Here is a 20,901-nt window from a genome sequence, read left to right on the forward strand (position 1 = left end):
ACTGAGGGGGTTTTTTTAAATGTAAAATCCCAATTTCCTCACCAATTAGTTGCTACAACAGGATAAAGCCTGGCTTAGGGCTCAGCCCCACACAATAACAAATGAATGTTTGCTTGAGCTGCAGAAAGAGAAGACAAACAAGCTCCATCTGACCTCGGAGCTGTCAGGCTCTGAAAGCATGTCCACACCCTCCAGGGAATTGAAATCACAGGGAAGCATTCCAGAACCTAGCTACCTGCACAAACACATACACACACACGTGTTTGTGCTCTTACAGAGAGCTTCTTCCAGACAGAAATGGTATCAAACAGGTCCAGAATGGTTACATCGACTTTAAATGTGAACATTCAGACAAGAGAGGCAAATCAAATCCACATCCAAAACACAAATACTTAATTTAAAAGGAAAAGATGCATTTCTAACCGGTACATGGGGCTGTTTCCTCATCAGTGCATGGTCAGGCTGTAGTTTTACATCTGAATCCTTCTCCCCACTTTACTGCACCTAGAAATAAAGACAGAGTTGTGAATTGTGTAATGGCATGTCATATGTTCAATTTATCTAAAACCAGCACCTTTATCAGTACAATTCCTTTGCTTTATTTTTCTTTCTCCGTATGCTGAGTTTCTGTCTGATCTCATTCCACTTGCCCTTCACTTACCTGGAAAAGGAGAGGTTTTTCCATGTTTGAATAACAGAAGCAACGTACCCCATGGAATTGAGGAAAAAATGGGCTGAAGTGAGAAGATCTGATTTTTATTCTAAAGCTGGTTTGTGGCCTTAGAACGAGGCACTTTTCTGCACATTTCCCCTCTCTTCCTTTGCCTTTCTTGTCTGCTTACATTACAAGCTCTCTGAAGTCTGTTGGGTGTTTATACAGCACCAAACAGATAAGATTCAGCTTTCTTCAGAATCACAAGATAACACCAACCCAGAAACAATAAATCTTATCAATCACCACCTACATTATTGCACTCCTAACATGAAACACGTTTCAAAGTGATTTTCAATAGTTACTTTCCTTTAAAGGAAAAGAAATAAAAAAGGCTCGTGGAAGAAAAGGGCATCCAAGAGGAACAGATCCCTTAACTGGTTTTGGGGGTTTTTTTTCCAATAAATTCCACCATTCCACCTGTTTTTAACACATTGGCCAAGAGCTGCATTTCTGTATCTTTACTACAAGGACAGGACACACCTCTGCCATTGACCTCGATATTCCCACCTAGAGTGGGTCACAGGATGCTCCACAGTGTGCTGCGAGCAGCAAAAGCATGGAACAGAGTTTGGAGCTCTACTCCCACTTTTCCTGCTCTCCCAAATGTTACAGCTCACACAGTGCAAGCACCAGACCAATTCCCCTGTCACTCACGAGCAGAAGAAGCACACAGGCACCGTTTTGGTCTGGTTTTACCTCTGTGGGTCACCTTTAAAAGTGATTTTCTTTCCAGCCTCTCTGTATGAATGACAAGATATTCAGAGAGACGTCTTGAGGGAGAAGAAGTGATAAAGAGGAATTCAGCTAACCTATTTTCTTTCTTGTCACTACTTGATAATCTCTTTATCTGCTCTCATCTCACCAGGTGCAGACAGACTTATTTCCCCATGGACAGGGCCAATCCCTCTCCCAGAGTGCCCACGTGCACCTGGACTTCCTTTCCCAGAGCGTTTCAAATTCATATTGCAAAGTGCCCCTGAGCTTTTGGGGTAAGCAGAGCCAACTTCAGCACGCAGATGTAAACACAGAAAATGTCAGTGCTTATTGCCACCCACATCTTTAGCCCTTCAGGAAGCTTCTGTGGCCGTGGGCACACAGGGAACATTTGTAAGAATCTCCCCATCAACAGAAGTTTGCAGTTTCACTGAAACACAACCCACTAGCACGTATATCTTACAGTTTGACCCCTCTGTCGATAAATTATGGTTTTGGTGTGAACAGAAACCATTTTCTAAAGCTCTGCGGTGATTTAGGAACCCCAGTTCTACTTTCAGCTGCACCTTAATCCTTCTTGACTTCTATTGAGGCTTTAGCTCAGCAATGTTTGCTCTCCTGCTGGCACTGCACTCGGCCTTTCAGCGAGCCTCCACCTCCCCAGAGCAATGTGACTGCAATTTGTAATGCCAAATGCAAATCTCCTCAGCCACAGCCCGTGCCAGCTGGGCACAGCCCAGCCAAGCTGTGCCAGCCCGGTCCAAGCTTTGCAAGACATGCCTGGGCTGGAAAAGAGAGCAAACCCCAACCCAGCCCCGTGCAGAATCACCAGGGCTGCAAAGCAGAGTGGAAAAATCCTTCTGCCACAAAGCAGGGCAGAACAGAGGCCATTTTCAGGATTTCAGCTTGTCACAGGGCTGGATTCAGGCAGTTCAAGACAAGATGCTGTTATTACATCAGGTCCAGACTTCCTGCCATTACACTGCCCCCTGTTAGCTCTGGAGAAAGCCAATTCTCCTGCAATTGATTAAAAACTCTCCTCCAAGTAAAAAAAAAATCTCCTGTTTATTTAGAGACATGGGAGGAAAAAGAAGAAATCCAACACTATTTCAACCTGAGATTCGGAGGGAGGAGGGAATGATGATTTGTATCTCCCCCTCCTCCTATTTTTTAATCTCTCTCAGGAATCACAGCAGAGGACAGTAACTCAAATGCTTTATAGCTGAATTCATTTTCATCAGCTGTCTCCTATCTTTACCAGTTGTTTGTCTGCTTCTCCCATTTATGCTGTGCATCTTGGACTTATCGATCTTGTAAGCTTTAAATTACAGCTATCCATGAAAAAAAAAAAAAAAAGGCAAGAGGAAAACCACAACAGGAAAAAACCAGGCCTGATAAAGGATTTCTGAAGGGCTGCTCACTTTTGCTAAAAGAAAATCTTAATGGCATGTCCTGGAGAGAAGGTCTGTGGGGCTGAAGATATCAGTGGACTGTATGGACAGAGGACAGGCAAAAAAAGCTGTCAGATTGAAGGGTTTATATCAAAAACATTCCCAGTGAAAAGTGCAGGAAAATCTGGGGGAAAAGAGACAAGATTTATACAAGTATCAATCAGCTGATTTATAGCACTGGGTTTATTAGAGCCAGCCAATTTATAGCAGTTCTTGTGGTTTCAGGCTGAGTTTAAAAGTAATAAGAATTCCCTGCTCCCCAAAACCACTGGAAATATTTCCCATGACCAAGGCAGAGCAGGGGCAGAGCTGATTTCTGTGCTCAAGTGCACCCACTGCATTCAGAGCCTGCTCAGGGGGCTCACTCCAGGCTTCTGGAGCTGTCAGAGAATCATGGAATCACAGAATGGTTAAAACAGACCTTAAAACCATCTCATTCCAACCCTCCTTCCATGGGCAGGGACATCTTCCACTGCCTTCCCTAAAGAGCTCCATGAATCCCCCAGGATCCTCCTGCACCTCCCACCCAGTTCTCCTGCAGGGATGCTGCAATTCCCCAGGGAAGCTCATCCAATATTTTGCCCAAGACTTTTACAACATAAAGGGAAAACTGTGACGCAGAGGCCTCTGTTCCAGGTGTTCCCACCTGGGAAGGGAGGGAAAGGGGAAGGAAAGGGGAAGGAAAGGGGAAGGAAAGGGGAAAGGGAAGGGGAAAGGGAAGGGGAAAGGGAAGGGGAAAGGGAAGGGGAAAGGGAAGGGGAAAGGGAAGGGGAAAGGGAAGGGGAAAGGGAAGGGGAAGGAAAGGGGAAGGAAAGGGGAAGGAAAGGGAAAAGGGGAAAGGGAAGGGGAAGGAAAGGGGAAAGGGGAAGACCATCATGCCTCCTGGGAAACAACCAGGCACAGCCAGCTCTGGCCTCCTTAGCTGAGCTCTCTGGCTGCAGCAAGATCCTTAAGTTTAAAAATCAACCACAGGATTTATTTCACTGAGGAATGACTGAAACCAGGTCTTTCTTAATGAGGAAACCTGTCTCCAGTCTGCCCTGAAAACTCAGCCTGTTGTTGGGTTTTCATGCCTTGAGTACAAGGGGAAAAGCTGCACCCTTCCTGACTGGGATTTCTGACTGCCCCAGAAACCTCGTGGCCTGAATCAAAGTGAGGCGCCCTGGTATGATGAATCTGTTGGGATTTTTTAAAATTAAAATCTAATCTTTTCCTCTGTGGGTATGGGCAAAGTGTCTGCACGTCTGGGTTCCTGAAAAGGCATTTCTGATGTTCCATAAGGACAGTCACTCTTTCAGTTCCCCAAAGGTCAGAGGAGCTGAAAGTGGGGGAATGCAGGTGACATTTCCCTGCACTCAGCTGGTCACTCCTGCCTCTCAGAGTGGCACAGCAAGGGGAGAGGCAGCAGGGCACAGAGGTGCCTTGAGGACATCCCTGAGCCCCGTGTCCAGCTGGGGCCGCTGGGTGTCTGAGCAGAACCTGGAGCAGGGCTGGCATCACCCACTGCCTCTGGCCATGCCACAGATGGCACCAGCAGCTTCCCAGGCTCCTGCACCTCCAGCTGGCACAGGAGGAGCAAACAAGGAGGGATGAGCAGTCCCTGCTGCAATGTGACCTTCACATCCCAGCCATGCATTGCTCCTCGACAGACACACCAATGACAAAGTCCAAACCTGCCAGTCAGGCTCAGATAATGCTCTGGAAATGACAAATAAATATTTTAATACCACTTGAGCTGTGCCTGCTGCAGATCCCTGCAGAACAGAGGAAGGTAATTCCCAGATTTGTCCTGGAGGACTTGAGAAAGAAGAGTGGCATCAAAGGAGGGGAATGCTGGCCAGGATGGAGCTCTGGCTGCTGCTGAAGGCAGCCTGCTCCCCCAGCCCTGCTCTGCACATCCAACCTGCCTTGACGCTGCTCTCAGGGCACTCCACCAAGGCTGATCCTGTTTCAGGGCCGTGTGGGTGGCAAAGGGAGGAAAGGACCCAAATCCCAGCCCCCAGGGCTGGCACTGTCCCCATCAGCCCCACCACGAGGCATGAGCTGCCCTTGAGCATGCTGACAGCTGAAGGGTTTTCGAGGAGGAGGTTGTGTCAAGCAATAAAAAGATGCTTTAACCAGCTTGGAAAATAGCACGGGGTGAAGTGGATAAACTTTCCCAGCAAAAGGTCAAGGTCCTTACAGCTTATGGATGCCACAGCAATGCAAATGTGCTAAGGGGAGCATTTACAGTGAGGTCTGACTAACACCAAGTACATAAAATTTATATGGGTTGAGAAAAAGAACAGCAACAGAAAAAAGAAACTCTTTAATAAAGAAATAAACATCCTCAATGTAATTTTACCCATGTGCATTTTGAACACAACCCATCAAAGACGCAGTGTGCTGAAAAGAGTCAGCACAAGCATTTTTCTGTTCCTTAAATAATATGATTATTTTCTTTTTAGCAACAGTAGGAGCTATTAATTGTACAGGAATAAAATTAAGAAGTCTAGTTTAGTAGACATGCTTTGCCCATATTTCAACTTTTCCCACCAGGAAAAAGAAATTAATAAAAACATGTTTCTGCTCCGTGGGACACATAGAATAAGGTGGCTCATAATTACTCCAAGCACAGTGCTACACGTTGCTCAAATAACTGTTTATTTATTACTGGAATATGAAGAATATGAAGAGAGCCTTCATATTCTAATATGAATGTATTCTAATACTAATCCCAGCTGTCTGGGCCCACCACATGATGCTGGCTGACAATTCCTGTGATTTACTGCACCAGTAAAAGAAGGCAGCCATGAACACATTTTTGTAAATCAAGTCTGTTGGGCCAGATTCGGGTCCTCGACTGCTCAGGCATAAGAAATGTTATAGCTCTTTGCCAGTACATAATTCAGGTGCTGAACTTAATAATATGGATGTGGGGTATTAAAAGCTGTTCGAATAGTTACCAGGAGAAAATCACCTTGGCTCCAGCACCCATGCAAAGGCTCATTGCTGCTGTCTCTGAGCCTTGTCATTACCCAGTGACAGCAGAGCCATTTTTTCCCTACAGAAAATGTCAAGGTCTGTGCAGAATCACCCAGGTTTCATGTTCACACCACCAGCAAGCGCTCAGCAGTTAAACCCCGTGCCACGACACACACGAGCTGAGCTCAAATTTACAGTGCACACCAGGTGCTCTTACTGCCCCTCAGGGGAACCTGGGACTGGGGCAGAATCACCTCTGTCAGGGCTCCCCTGCTGGCTCAATAAATCCTGAGAGTCCATAAAAGTCAGCGAGCAAAACCGACAGCACCAGCAGCGTGCCAGCACTCTGGGGTAAAATCTGGCAACCCAGCACCTGCCTGTTAGTCAGAATGATTCTGCATTTAATGGCCCCCAGGTTCAGGCAGCACTCACACCGGTTTTAACAGCCTCCTAATGCTGCAAGCTGCATTACCTTGAGCTCCTCACCACGGAGGAAGTGAAAACCCAACAGCACGTGGGCTGAAAAAAGGATTTCCCCAAGTGAAGGCAGCACCCCGAGTGTTTGCACAGCAGCTGAGAAATAGCCACCATTGTCCAGGAGACCCATGGAATCTTATCATAATATTAGGGTTTCAGGAATGAAAGCAGCCAGAAAATATTGCTCTGTGATTTTGCAGATATAAAATCTCTGAAAAACTGATTTTTCAGCTGTTCACACCCAAAGTCATGGTCGTTCTCAGGCACTCTGGAGCAACTCAACACAGAGAAACAGAATCCCCAAAAGATTTGGGCTGGAAGGGACCTTAAAGCCCATCCAGTGCCACCCCTGCCATGGCAGGGACACCTCCCACTGTCCCAGGCTGCTCCAGCCCCAGTGGCCAGCCTGGCCTTGGGCACTGCCAGGGATCCAGGGGCAGCCCCAGCTGCTCTGGGCACCTGTGCCAGGACCTGCCCACCTTCCTCCCCCGGGAAGAATTTCTTCCCAGTATCCCATCTAAACCTTCTCTCAGTTTGAAGGTCTTCAACTCAAAGAAATCAGTGTAGGTTGTTGAAGTTAAAATTTATTTACCCCATCTGACAAACCATTTCCTTATGTTTCCTGGTTAAAAGCTGAATTTGCATACAATTCCTTGTATGCAAATTGAACTGAGGATGTTTCTTTCACTCTATAAACCAGAAGTCAATCCCATACAAGCTGTCATGAGCATGAGCTTTGAAAGATCAGAAGGACCTAACCCATGGCACTGAGTGAAAATAAGAAGCAAAGAAGTTTGAAAGTTTTTTAAATTATCAGTTTTCTGCTGCCCTTTTCATAACAGATTTAGAGCACAGTTTTAATGAAGGATGATTTTTTTCCTGTTATAAAGATAGCTCGCTGGTAAACTATAATTTTCGCTTTTTTTTCCCAGGAAATGCCCTTTAAATGCACTTGAAAATTGTCCAATATTGAAACTGGAAACTGAACCTTATAATATGCGATTCTATGCTGAGATTGCTAATGATCACACAAACTAATAAGTAACTCATTTGGCATCTAAAATGATAAGCAAATGACGAAAGAAGGGAATTAAAAGATTTCTACACCCAACTAGCAAACGATTTACAGACTAAAAAATCCTCTACAGACAGACATAAAAAAGTTAATGACTTTCAAGCAGAAGGAAAAAATGAAGTCTATAGTCTGAAGTTGCTCGTTATCCCTCATTTGTTCAATTCTTATCTTGATTTGGTCATCAACTCTCTGCTTGCTTGTTAAGATGGTCAAGCCATGCAAACAAAGTGATATTTGTTCCCATAACAACATTGAACCCTTATATAGCATTTTTCATCATCAAATCTCTGAGCCTTCTGCGAAGAAGGAGAGCTTTGTTATTTATCCCCAACCCAGATAAGGAAATTACAGCAGTGGGATAATTGCAGAGCCAGAAATAAAACTTCCGAGTCCCAGCTAATGGCCTGAGTAGCAGCACAGGGCATTTGATTAACACAGGAGACAACTGAGGTCAAGATGGGCAATTTGAGCATCCCAACTTCTGAACTGCTGAAAGCACAAGGAGGAAAGTGCAGCTGAAAAAAAGCCATCAATTCAAGGAGTGCTTTACACTGGCACTCGAGGCTTGAAGTGTGCTATTAACTCCTTCTGCCCACAGGCATGCACCAAGACTTCACACCAACAATCCCTCAGCAAGAAAGGTCATCAAGAAGATGCTTAATTTATTATGGTACTCCAAGTACTTGTGAGTCCAACAGGATTCTTTTTTTTTTTTCTCTGTCAGAAAAAAATACATGTTTCTGCTGGAAAATGAATTCTACAGGAGTAAAAGGAGTTTAAAACAATGCCAAGACAACAGAATTTTCCTCAGAAGAGATTATCGAGTCAGAATTATTTCTCAGGAATGTTATGCTGTGAAACAGGGTTGCTGGGAGTTAATTCTTGTGAGGCCAGAATGAGAGGCCATCAGGAGGGGGGTTTGCTGCCCATCACCCAGTTAGAAACTAGATGTGGATAAAGCTTGAGCCACAAAATACGGCCACTGGTGCTGCACCAGCAACTGAGATCTCCTGACAACACTGAAATCCAGGGAGCAGTTTGGCTTGCTCGGGGAGGTGGGGGTTGTAAGGCCACGGCTGGCTGCCCTGGGGGCTGAAGGGCACAGGAAAGCTCCCTGATCTTCAGGGAAAACCTCCCCAAAGTACAAGAAGAACCCACCCCAAAGAGTGGGAAGTGGAGCAGACGTGGCAGAAGGCTGACTTGGCTGGACACGGAATCCCTGAGCGAGCCCCAGCACAGAAGGAAAGAGAACAGAAGGTGAGAGTGGGGACTGTCCAGGAGAACTACAGAAGCCTGGCCCAAAGTGCAGGGAAAGAAGGAGGAAAAGCAAAACAAATCCCAGGTGGAGCTGAAGGTCTACAGGAAGTTTAAAATTCTTAGCATCTAGGGCTCTAATAACGCAGCACATTGCAGCACACAACTCTGGAGGAGAGCTGGGAGAACTGGGTTTGTCCAGCATGGAAAGAGAAGCCTAATTCCTGTTCTCAACCCAACAAAGCCCAGAGCAACCAGATTTAAGTTCGAAGTCACCATTAAGTTCAATGCCTGATTTAAGTTCAACGTCACCATTAAGTTCAACGCCAACATCCAACAGGAGGACCTCCAAAGGTCCCTTCCTACTTATACTCCTCCACACTGTTAATGGTTTCTCCTTCACTTGTGCTCATCAGAGTGCATTCACTGCAAAATATCATTTTAAATAATTATTCTGACTCGGTGCAACGCTTTCAAACGCAATAGAAAATTCCATACATATTTGAGAAGTATCCAACTGCAGGTGAGCAATAGCATGGCCTAAAAGCCAGTCAGCTGGAGCCAATTAAAGCCTGATCAACCTGCCCTGACAGCAGAAGGCCTAATTGAACTTCTCCCCTCTGAGCAGGATGGAGATTTTTGCCTTTTCCACGGAAGCCCAGAATGAAGGGTTTGCTGCTCTGAGCCTCTGCAAAGCAGGATCATTATCAGAACACAACCACCAAAACAGGAGATGCCTGCACTGATTAAAATAATGCTATTCCACCCTCTCAGAAGAGAAAAGAAACAAAACACTTCCCCTGCAAAGACCTCAGATGTTTAGTCCCAGACACCCATTTTTACCCTCCTGGCAAACAGAAAACGTGAGCAGGAGCAAGAGACACAGAGGCAGATTTAGAATTAAACTTCAAAAGCAAGTGGTTCATTAAGGAAACCAAGACATGTTTGAATGGTTGTTAGCTACAGTCTAATAAAACCTGAGCCTGGTTTTAAAGAGGAGCAAAAAAATAAGGCTAAAAATGCGTGTTGACTGAAAAACTTACAGTGGAAATCAATTGGTATTTATAGCTGCTGAATAATGCACTCATTACTATTCATTCTCGTTACTGTGCATTTTGCAACTGTCACAAAAAATACAGTGACTGACTGACAGCTTTTAAAATATTTTTATGCCTCAAGAACCAAAATAGCTGAAAGAGAGCTGGAATTACAAATTCAAAAAGACTGGACAAACTGCCAGTAATGCAGCAATCTAACCTCTTAATTCCTGGTTTTAAGTTCAAATCTCCCCAATATTCTATGTTAATTAGAATAATCATTTTGCTTTTCTCCCTTTTTTGGGGGGGTGGAATCATGTTTCACTTCTATGTGGCTTTGTTGCATGAAAAATCTCAGTATATCAGGAAGAGTACGAGCAACATTTTCCCCTAATTAGTCCATAAAAATGCTAATTTCTCTAATGAATCAGATTGAAATATCACAGGAGTGGGTAATAGCACAAATACAGAATTTGCTTATGGGGTAGGCTTTTGCTAATCACTACCACAGCACTGGGCAGCTCACAAAGCCAACACTCTAATGAGGTTAGAGAGGCAAAACATGCTCATCTGAAATTTTTTGGTATAAAAAAGAGACAGTTACTTGCCTGTGCAGTCACAGCACCCTTGAATTTGTGTCTGTACGTGAAGAAAACCAGATCCCAAGCATCTACAGCCCAGCTTTTCCATCCCCACACGCTCAGGTCCTCTGCCTGTTTACTCAAGCTGAGGATGGGGCCATAAATCTTTATCCTGCCCAATTTCATTGTTAACATAATCCATTTCTGAGACAGATAAAATAATACTGCCCTTTTTTTCATGGACCAGTAGCTAATAATGTCACCAGTTTGAGTGATACAAGACTGAGATCATTGTCTGTCTGCCCCACAGCATCTTTCTCTCTAATTTTTTTTCCTGCCCTTACACTTTGGCTCCTGCCTTCTGTGCTGGCACATACTGAGGCACTTGTATCCAAGCTGCAGATCTAGGAAGGAGTGGTCTCTCTCCTAGTCAAAAATCTAGGAGAATCAATGAGCTCTTAGAGGAAATCTCCTAGGGTTTGACCTTCAGGGTGGCCTTTTACTCTTTAAACCTCATGTAAAACAGCGATTCTGCCAGTCAATCCTTAGTAAAAGATTTAAAGAAAGGGACTGTTGCCTATTGGTGACACCAGAAATCTAAGCAGGAATTAAGCAGCTTGAAAAAGCCTTTAAATTCAACTCACCATTCTCCCCGAGCTCTCCATATATTCTTTATGGGCCTGTGTTCCCCCAGCCCTTTGATCATTTTATATTGAAGCAGTCTCTTGTTTAATACGCAGCTAAGATGACTGCAGGATAACATCAAAACAGGGGGGAACAGAAAGAACATGAAAGAATATGAAGTCAATGGCTTTGCCAATCACAATCCACAAACAGGGCTGGTTAAAAGGCTTGGCATTACAGAGCTGCCTTTATGCTCTCACAAAGCTTCACGCGGCGTTAAGGCCAACGACAAACTGAGACTAATGATTAAAACTACACTGGCCTGCCTTTCTTCTGCTTTAATTGTTGCTTGCTTTGCTCAGAGGTAGCAGATCTGCAAACCCAGCACCTGTCTTTGTCCCACAGGTTCTCTGCACCAGCTGGTCTCACCATTTTTCTGTCAGCAATCGAGAGTTTCCAAGCCAGGGTTTCCAATAAAACACGGTCCATCATCTTTGTGCCATCACAGATTGGTTTTGTTTGGAAGGGACCTTCAAGTTCATCTCGTTCCAAGCCCCTGCCATGGGCAAGGACACCTTCCACTAGACCAGGTTGCTCCAATCCCCATCCAAGCTGGTCTTGAACACCTTACAAAGGAGCTCCTCTAGAAAGTTCCAAAGGTATTTTTGACAAGAAGCAAAAAGGGAGAGAAGAGTGTTCACTGAAATCTCCCTCATGCTCCTCTAAGAACATCAACCCACTTCCACAAAAAAACAAAGAAGAAACAAATCCTAGTTACACAAGACTTTGACTTCTTGATCCTCAATGACTTCCTGGTGCAGTATCAACACAACACCACCTTCCTGGTGCAGTATTTACACAAAAATCCACAGCACGTTTTGGATGCCAGACAGACAGAAAAGTTGATGTCTTCTGTCTAGAACTCCTCTCACACTTGGTTTTCATGCCGTATTTCTTGGCTGCCTACACTCATGTTAATCTGCTACAATCACTTTACCCACTTGGAAGGCAACGTTTCACTTGTACTCAGTTCTATTATTCATCAGACAACCAGCTCCATGACTGACTGCTAATTATCCTTTCCCCCTGCACCGCACCGACAGTCGCGGTTGCGGCAGCAAATTTATTCTTCCTCCCATGGAGCCACGAGGTGGGAGCTGAGCCCCATTGAAGTTGGTGACAAAGGTTTCAATCACGCTGGGAATTCATCTTTTAATGGGAAGAGACCTGCCCTAAGTGTTGCTTTAGTGTATGATGTCACCAGCCCGAGATAACAACTGACAGGAGGAGAATGTGCACACTGCCAGTGGGGCCAGGATGGGACACGGCTCTCGGGGGCTCTGCTCGCTGTCACATCCCTGTCACAGGGCCAGACAGGATCATCCCACATTCCCTCCCAACAGGGAACAGCCTCAGGTCTGCTCAAGCCCTGTGTGCAGTTGCTGGGAACTTTGGGGGTGATGGAGAAATCCCCTTTACCTTTTTCCTTTTGCAGACCCAGTGTGTAACGGAGATACAATCCCTGTCGCAAAAGGAGTTTGGAACAGCTGTGGCAATGTAAATTCCCAGAAATTCCCACTGCTCCTGAATTTCTTTAATAGAAGCAAGAGCCAAAAGGACAATAAATGAGGTGGCAAAGCAAACTTTCCCTGGCTTTTCGTCTATTCACCATCCTAGACATGCTGGCAAAGGAGGGAACCCAGAGAACATGAGTGTTGTCCAAAATGCTCCCTTCTTACACAGCAAGCTGTAGTTTTCACTGGAAAATATTTTGTGTAAATGAGAAACAGAAGATGAAATCCTAGTGTTGATGAACACATTTGCTGAATCACCACAGGCTTTGAGGATAATTTTGCTGCTTTGTTTGGGGTTTTTTGCCTTCCAAATAAATTATCCTGACTTGTCCTTTCTCTCACCTTGTCCTACTGCCTCAACCTCCCTCACTTACATAAACCAAAGTTATCTCATTTTTACATCTTTTCATTCTTATTCCCTCTGCCTGAACTGGGAAGGGAAGGGAAGGGAAGGGAAGGGAAGGGAAGGGAAGGGAAGGGAAGGGAAGGGAAGGGAAGGGAAGGGAAGGGAAGGGAAGGGAAGGGAAGGGAAGGGAAGGGAAGGGAATCTGTCTCCTGAGGGCAGCAGAATGAGGAGCCAAGCAGTTTGGTGCTTGGGAGCAGCAGGTTTTTAGCAGCCACTCTGGCCAAAGCAAGCTGAGGGTATTGTGAGTAAATCCATCTTTCTCATGTGGTTAAAAACAACAGATAGTAAGTTCAACTTGATGAATTTAAAGGTCTTGGTCAACCTGAATAATCCTCTGGTTCTAATGCAAAAATCCTCTGTGCAAGTTACATTTCAAGAACTTTCCTTAAAACAGATCCTCCAAATATATTAAAAAACCTGTTCAAGCCAAATTTGCAGCAAAGTCCATGAGATTTTATTCAAATGTATTTTTCTGTGCTTCTTTATTGACTGATTTCCTCTTGCTGGGCCTTTGTTCTGGGCAAGGCTCATTTTCCCTGTGCTCTTCCAGTGCCACCAAAGCAGCCAGATGACCTCTGAGGACAAGGAAAAACCAAGCTCCTCATTCAGGATCAGTCTCTGGAGCATCTAAACCACTGAAGCCTTAAACAATCTGAATTTGCTTTTCTGAAACCTCCTTATACTTGGGTTTTTTTAATGAAGAAAATTATTGCTTACATTACAGCAATTCTTATATGTTGGAAGGACAAAAAGAAGAATGATAACAATAAATAATGATTCCTATGTGATATAGGCTATAACAAGCTGGTGTAAGTCGAGATGGGTTGTAAAAATCACCTTGAAATACAAAGCAGAATCTACAAGAGCAACACAAGCAGATTAAAAACAGACAGCTAAATAAATAAATAAATAAATAAAAATCAATGTGCACTGTATTGGTTGTTTGCGAAATTAGACAATTAATTCTGTGTAAACTAACCTATCAGGAAGGCACACTGTGGGGATTCAGAGAGCTGATATTGCAGTACACTGGATTAGGAAAGAATGCTTTAATGAGATCCCTGGAGAGTCTCCATGGACTTGGACCGTCCTCTCCAAAAGATCATTTTTACCCCATTTAACTGCCAGTGTGTTGTGTCTCTGATACACACATGAACAAAAAGAAAGCAAAAAAAAAAACCCAAAGAAAGCCTACAAATAAAGAGCACTGTTAACACAATGGCCAGGACCAATGAGAATGGTGCTTTTCAGGCTCAAAAAGACATTATGTCATTTTCAACACATAGGAGCCATCAGAAAGAACATCTGCACCTTAAAACCCGCTGCACTTAAAGCCATTTACAGCCAGAGTAGCAGCAGCATAAAGAAAGCTTTTACACACAGGAGGGTGTAAAAAAAAAACAACTATAATACCAATAATAAAAAAAATGAAATAACATTGTGCTCGCCAGAACGATCTGCAACCTGGCTTTTATTAAAATTTGATTTTTCTTTAAGTAAAGACCTAGTGTAGAGCTTGCCAAGTGCAATAAATGCCCCAGTTTAATGTGATTTTTCAAATAAACTGGAGAAAGCAACCTTGAGCCCCAAACCCGAAATGGTTGTATTTCAAAATCATCACTTGCTGTAAAATAACAGCTGGAAAACAGCAAGGCAGAATGTTTTGGTGAGGAGCTGAGCAGTAGGGTTAGAAGCTGTTCTTCTATTTGCAAATTCTCTGTAAAGACATGTATAAGCACATTTATGCCTTCAATCTCAGCAAGCAATACTCTCAGCTTTCAGAAAGCTCTTCCAGGGAAGCCTGTGGATTTTTCTTACTCTCGTCTGTTTTACAGAAGTGTTTCTGCAACTGAGACCTGAGATCAGAGGGGAAAATACCCTGAAAATTTGAAATGAAGTGCAAATAAATAAACAAGCCAATAGAGAAACCCTTGGAAGCATTTATGCCAGCCTGCAAATTAAGATTCATTCTTTTCTCTCCAACTCTACTGGTAGACTTTATGCAAGGACCAAGTCTCTGCCTCAGCAGCAGAAGGTGCTGGACAGCTCTAACTGTGAGAGCAATGTTTATTTCCAACAGTGCCTTGTTTTGGATAATCAGCAGGTTTGGGAGTTAATGGGTTAAGGAGTTGATGGGAACACTCAGGGCTGGAGCATTAGGCACTTAATGAATGCAAACCACCTGAATTCTCATGGTGCTGCATCCATTTTACCTGGCATGCTGATGACACCCCCACCTGGACCTGGGACACCCCAAAAGCCAGGCTGGGAGAAGCCAACAGGAGACTCCCACCTTCAGAGCCTGCTCTCCACAGGGGAGCGCTCTCCAGCGTGCTTTAATCACCCCTAATTGATTTTACACCACCAGGAAACTGAGAAAGAGTTCAAATACAGTCTTTGAGTCCTAATATTTACATGGGCAAACATTTGTTTATCTGTCAGCTGTGTAATCCCAGGGCCTCTGCAGAGCCTGGGACAGGCTCTTAAGTAGCTTTCTCCAGTTTTGATTAGCTGACTGCAGAGCCAGCCCTATAAATATTCCTAACATTTGCACCCAATGGACCAAGTGTTTTGTTGAGCAGACTAATTGGTTCACAACCCCTGCTAAGTATCAGCCCTATCATCCCCCACTGCCAGGGGCTACGATCATCATTAGCCAAGTGACAATCTCCTGGAGAATTTGGGCTCCTTAATCTCCCTTCTCCCCGAGGACATCAGACTTATTACGGGTTAAAGCTCTCCGAGCTGGCTTTAGCTCCTTTCCGGGGCTGGATGCTCAGCACTGAAGGAAAAACCTCCTGAACGTGTGGGCACAAAGGAAATCTGTGGCCACATCTCAAAAAAGGTGCTCCAGAGGGAGAGATTTTGGTGCAGAGAGACAGACCCTGCCTGCACACACATTTCTGCGATTCCACCATTTCCAAGAGATGCATGAATTAACAGATGCCAGGTGAAAACAGTCCTTGATCAACATCAAACCACACTCACCCCAAAATATCCTGGCTGGGAAAGTTCTGGGGGCTGCAGAACCCCTGAGAGCCAGCAGGGCTGGGGACAGGAGCATCAAACCATACTGACCCCAAAATATCCTGGCTGGGAAAGCTCCAGGGCTGCAGAACCCCTGAGAGCCAGCAGGGCTGGGGACAGGGGCACCAAACCACACTCACCCCAAAACATCCTGGATGGGAAAGTTCTGGGGGCTGCAGAACCCCTGAGAGCCAGCAGGGCTGGGGACAGGGGCATCAAACCACACTGACCCCAAAATATCCTGGCTGGGAAAGTTCTGGGGGCTGCAGAACCCCTGAGAGCCAGCAGGGCTGGGGACAGGGGCATCAAACCACACTGACCCCAAAATATCCTGGCTGGGAAAGTTCTGGGGGCTGCAGAACCCCTGAGAGCCAGCAGGGCTGGGGACAGGAGCATCAAACCACACTGACCCCAAAACATCCTGGATAGGAAAGTTCTGGGGGCTGCAGAACCCCTGAGAGCCAGCAGGGCCGGGGACAGGAGCATCAAACCACACTGACCCCAAAACATCCTGGCTGGGAAAGCTCCAGGGCTGCAGAACCCCTGAGAGCCAGCAGGGCTGGGGACAGGAGCATCAAACCACACTGACCCCAAAATATCCTGGCTGGGAAAGTTTTGGGGGCTGCAGAACCCCTGAGAGCCAGCAGGGCTGGGGACAGGAGCATCAAACCACACTGACCCCAAAATATCCTGGATAGGAAAGTTCTGGGGGCTGCAGAACCCCTGAGAGCCAGCAGGGCTGGGGACAGGGGCATCAAACCACACTGACCCCAAAATATCCTGGCTGGGAAAGTTCTGGGGGCTGCAGAACCCCTGAGAGCCAGCAGGGCTGGGGACAGGAGCATCAAACCACACTGACCCCAAAATATCCTGGCTGGGAAAGTTCTGGGGGCTGCAGAATCCCTGAGAGCCAGCAGGGCTGGGGACAGGAGTGCTGCAGAGGGAGGAGCAGAGCAAGAGGTCAAATGCTGGAACAAAAGGTGAGAAAGAGAATAAAGGTGGGGAAATGAAAGACAAACTGTCAGGAGATGTCATGTCCTCAGTCAGGCAGGACCTACACAAGGAGGAGCAGCTGCAGACAATGCAAACCTGGCCCTGTCAGGGCTGGGACAGGACTCTGGAGATTGAGGCAAGGAGCACCGAGGTTCCTCTGTGCTCTGTTTCATCAGGAAAATTCTGCTCTTAAACTTGGGACATCCTTTCACGCTTTAGATCCTTTCACGGTTTTTCATCCTTTCATGTTTTAGATCTGGAGTGTTAAGGGTTTTTTTTTTCACCTTCAAAAACCATACAAATCACAGACACCAATTTCCTGGAATAGCTGAAAAATCCCCACCACGATGAAGAGGGACATCCTCTCCTCATTCTACCTCTCCCCATCCAAAATGAGAGCAAATACCTTGGCAGGGGCAAAAAGCCCTTCCTGGCCCTCTGAATTCCTGCTTTGACACCAAATTCTTCCTCTTAAGAACACCTGTGCTCACTGATGCTGGAGACTCACCTGATAAATAAGATGTTAAAGCACCAGTCATCATCTGGGTGAAAGGAAAAAGGTAGAAGGGAAAATCCAGCTTGGCCTTTCTGAGGTTTCCAGAAGGGAAAGCGTTGCTAAAGACTGAATGAAAGTAGCTCAGTGATGGACAGGGCCTCTCTTGTGTCCAAATTTGTACAAGGCAAACTCAGGCTTTGGTAGCAGAGCTGCCCCCTCCCACCACAGCAGCCCACCTGCATGGAGAGTTTCATTTCTCCTTGAGCCACGCTGAGAAATCTCTGCAATTTGGAGCTTTGGAAAACCTCCACATTCACATTTAATTTGAAATTATATCCTCCCTGTCAAAAAATGCCTGGGGGGCAAGTCACTTATGGAAAAAAGAAAAAAAAAAAGAAGAAAATATAAATCTGAATCTTCTTGTCTGCTCTGAGTGATAACATCTGCCACTGAGAGTGCCAGTGCCAAAGACAGGATGAAGCTGTTCTTCAGAGAGGAGCACCCAAATGAAACAACACCCCAAAACAGAAGAAATCTGAACCACCTCTCAGGCAACACCTAATTATTAATAATTAGGAAGAAATAAACTTTAGTGTATGAGCTTTCCAGCACTTCTCATGTGCCCACACAAGGCAAAAACCCGATTATCTTTATTTATAAATAGAAGGTATAAAAGTAATTGCATGGGAACATTCATGAAAACACATTATAGGTGTGTAACATCAAATTTCAAAGTTCATAGCTCAGGAATAATTCGAAACATTTCATATGCTCCACATTCAGCTGCTTCACTTGTGTTTGTTTCCCTTTCAGGCACATCAGATGTTGATGTACTCTGATTATTTTCAGGGAAGATAAATGTGACATCAGATTCAAGAGCCCCAGGCTACAGCTACTGCCTGTTGCACAAAATGGTTTTGAAACAAAAACAAAGATATATCTATAGATATACCTCCCAAACCATTTTATTTTCCATGTACTGCCACGATGGTTGAACAGTTCTGTGCAAAACCACGCAAACACAGTAATTTAACTAACTGTGTGCACACACACATTTATAAAAACATAAATATAGAACCATAAATATATATATATTCATAAATATATATTGTATGAACACTTTACCCACTCAAATTTCAGCCTGTTCAGAAATGACCAGGCCACTCAGTTCAAAGGAAACAGTGAAAACCCTTGCAGGAGACAGTTGCAGGATCATCCATCCAGGGAGACATTAATTTCCCATCCCCATATTTAGAAGCAACCTATGATCTAAAACACGAGGCTTCCTCAAGGGTCAGAATGGATTTGTTTCATTTGATGTAACTGAAGTTAAATTCACCAAATAGCCCCTGGCCTTCAGGAGGCTGAAGGAGGAGAGAGATTCAATTGGATTCTCTGCTTTCCACAAAAATGAATAAAAATCACTTCAATAGGAAACATCTGCTCAGCAGCCCAAGGTGCTCAAGATGCAACTGGGAGGAGGATTCTGTACAGAATGCCTTAGAAAGGACTAAAAGAATTATTAATAATAATTATTAGCGATTTAGATGCGCTGCTTTGTTCTTGCCTTTGACAAAAGGAGAAGAGCATTCAAAAATCAGAGGTGTAAAAAGGACTAAATAAAAAAAAAAGGAAAATATGAAAAGTCCCTTTAAGAAAGGAATGAGAAGAATCCTCAGGATTTCATGTTCAGATGAAGTGTTTCAAGGAATGGACATGACAGACACAAGTATTTATGAAAACAGGTGAGACAAGGTCAAAGAGCCACTCCAATGATCACACTGGAATTAAGACACAGCACGTTTAAAGCAAGAGAGAAAATCACCATAATTAACTTTGTGACCTGTCTGACACAAGAAAAGTTATTGATACAAAGGGCAGGATGATTAAGAGAATTATTAGGTATTTCATGTGCTAATAATCATACTTCCCCAAGGCAGGAGAAGAATTTATAAGGACTATTGGTCTCATGTTTCAGGATGGAAGTCAAGATGGAAGTGCTTGGGAAGAAGGGAAAATAAAATAAAATAAAATAAAATAAAATAAAATAATAAATAAAATAATAAATAAAATAAAATAAAGTAAAGTATAAAATAAAGTAAAATATAAAATAAAATAAAGTAAAGTAAAATAAAATAAAGAAAAATAAAATAAAGTAAAATAAAATAATCTTTAAAGGACAGTTTGCTCCTTAATTGTGATGAGGGTTCAGGGGAGGAAGAAGGAAGGTTTGGGGCTTTTCCCAGGGTGTTGAGTCATGTGGTATTGGTTACTAACAGAGAGAGGATTCCAACTTAATTGGATCTTTAATCGGATTGAATAGGGTAATTCCTACCTCTCTGCATTCCTAATGGATGTCACAATGGCAGGAGTTAAATGCTGAAGGGCTGCTCTGATTTGAGAGCAGCTTCCAGGGGATCCTGGGGCAAAGACAATTATTGGGATGTCCACTGAGAAAGAAAATAATCATCAAGGTCGATATATTCCAGCAGGATTTTGGAATAATTACTGCCCACTCAGCCAGTTCTTGCAGGTAGGACACACATCCTTTGCTTCGTATTTTTTTTCCCCAATAAACCAGTTTATTCCCATTTAGCAGCTTTCCTAGGTCCAAGCAGAATATGGCCATAACCATACTCTGGTACTCAGTGCAGAATGTCCATGGCCATCCAAGGCAGAAACAGAGCTGCAGGTAACTGGAGCTCTAATTGATCCCAAAGAGTTGATGGATTTGTTAAACAGTCCAAAGAAAACATGCTCCTATTTCCACTGAAAAGATCCTAAAATAGCAACTCTCTTCCAGTCCAAAAACAACGCAGGGAATGTTGCTAAACAAAGGTAACACCTTTGGGATGGAGTTGGAAAAAACAGCATTATATGAGTGATTTCCCTCCACATAACCACGGCAGAATATTCTCTGCTGTGGAGGTAAAGAAGAGTTTTGGAAATTTTTCTGGAAATGTGATTTCCAGTCCTGGCTAAAGAGCTCCCATGATGGCAAAATTACTGACAGTGTTTAGGCGTCTGTTTCACTTCCCTTACAGCTGAAGATCCACAGGAAAAAACCAGCCACAAAGTCACCTGGAGCATGGTCATGACTGAACCACTGCACTGCCCCACAGAAAATATACAATATTAGGTGTAAATTAATGATTATCTCATTATTAGGCACTGTAAGCAGTTGTAATAGAATTACGTTTCTTGGAAAAAAGAAGTCTCCATCACTGCTCTGGTGAAACAACTTCAGAGGAGAAACATACAGAGAGAACACATCAAAAACCCTGAGACCACTGAGATTTCCCTGTGGGATTTCCTTGGTGCTTTCAGTTTTAGCTTTAGTGTTCTTTAGCCTCTGCACTGCGTTGGTGTGTGGCTCTGAACTCCACACACGGTGCCAGCAGCTCTCCTCACAGCTCAGCCCCACACAACAATCCTTTCCAGCCCAGGACCAAGGACAGAGCTGCAGCTTCAGCCCCAACAGTGCAAACAGCAGGGGATGGAGGAGGGAGAGCA

The 20,901-nt window shown here is 44.3% G+C and overlaps 1 protein-coding gene across 11 annotated transcripts in view; it reads right to left on the bottom strand.

Annotated features, from left to right (window-relative positions):
- The window catches only part of CHL1 (cell adhesion molecule L1 like), a 145,591-nt gene that overhangs the window by 103,697 nt on the left and 20,993 nt on the right, over positions 1-20,901 (bottom strand). For all 11 annotated transcript variants that reach the window (XR_005258372.1, XM_038149004.1, XM_038149002.1 and 8 more), the window contains exon 2: positions 424-504. The gene's annotated coding sequence lies outside the window, so the exon portion shown is untranslated. The remainder of the gene's footprint in view (positions 1-423; positions 505-20,901) is intronic.

The sequence above is a fragment of the Motacilla alba genome, chromosome 12 (assembly GCF_015832195.1).
Source record: "Motacilla alba alba isolate MOTALB_02 chromosome 12, Motacilla_alba_V1.0_pri, whole genome shotgun sequence".
NCBI lineage: Eukaryota > Metazoa > Chordata > Aves > Passeriformes > Motacillidae > Motacilla > Motacilla alba.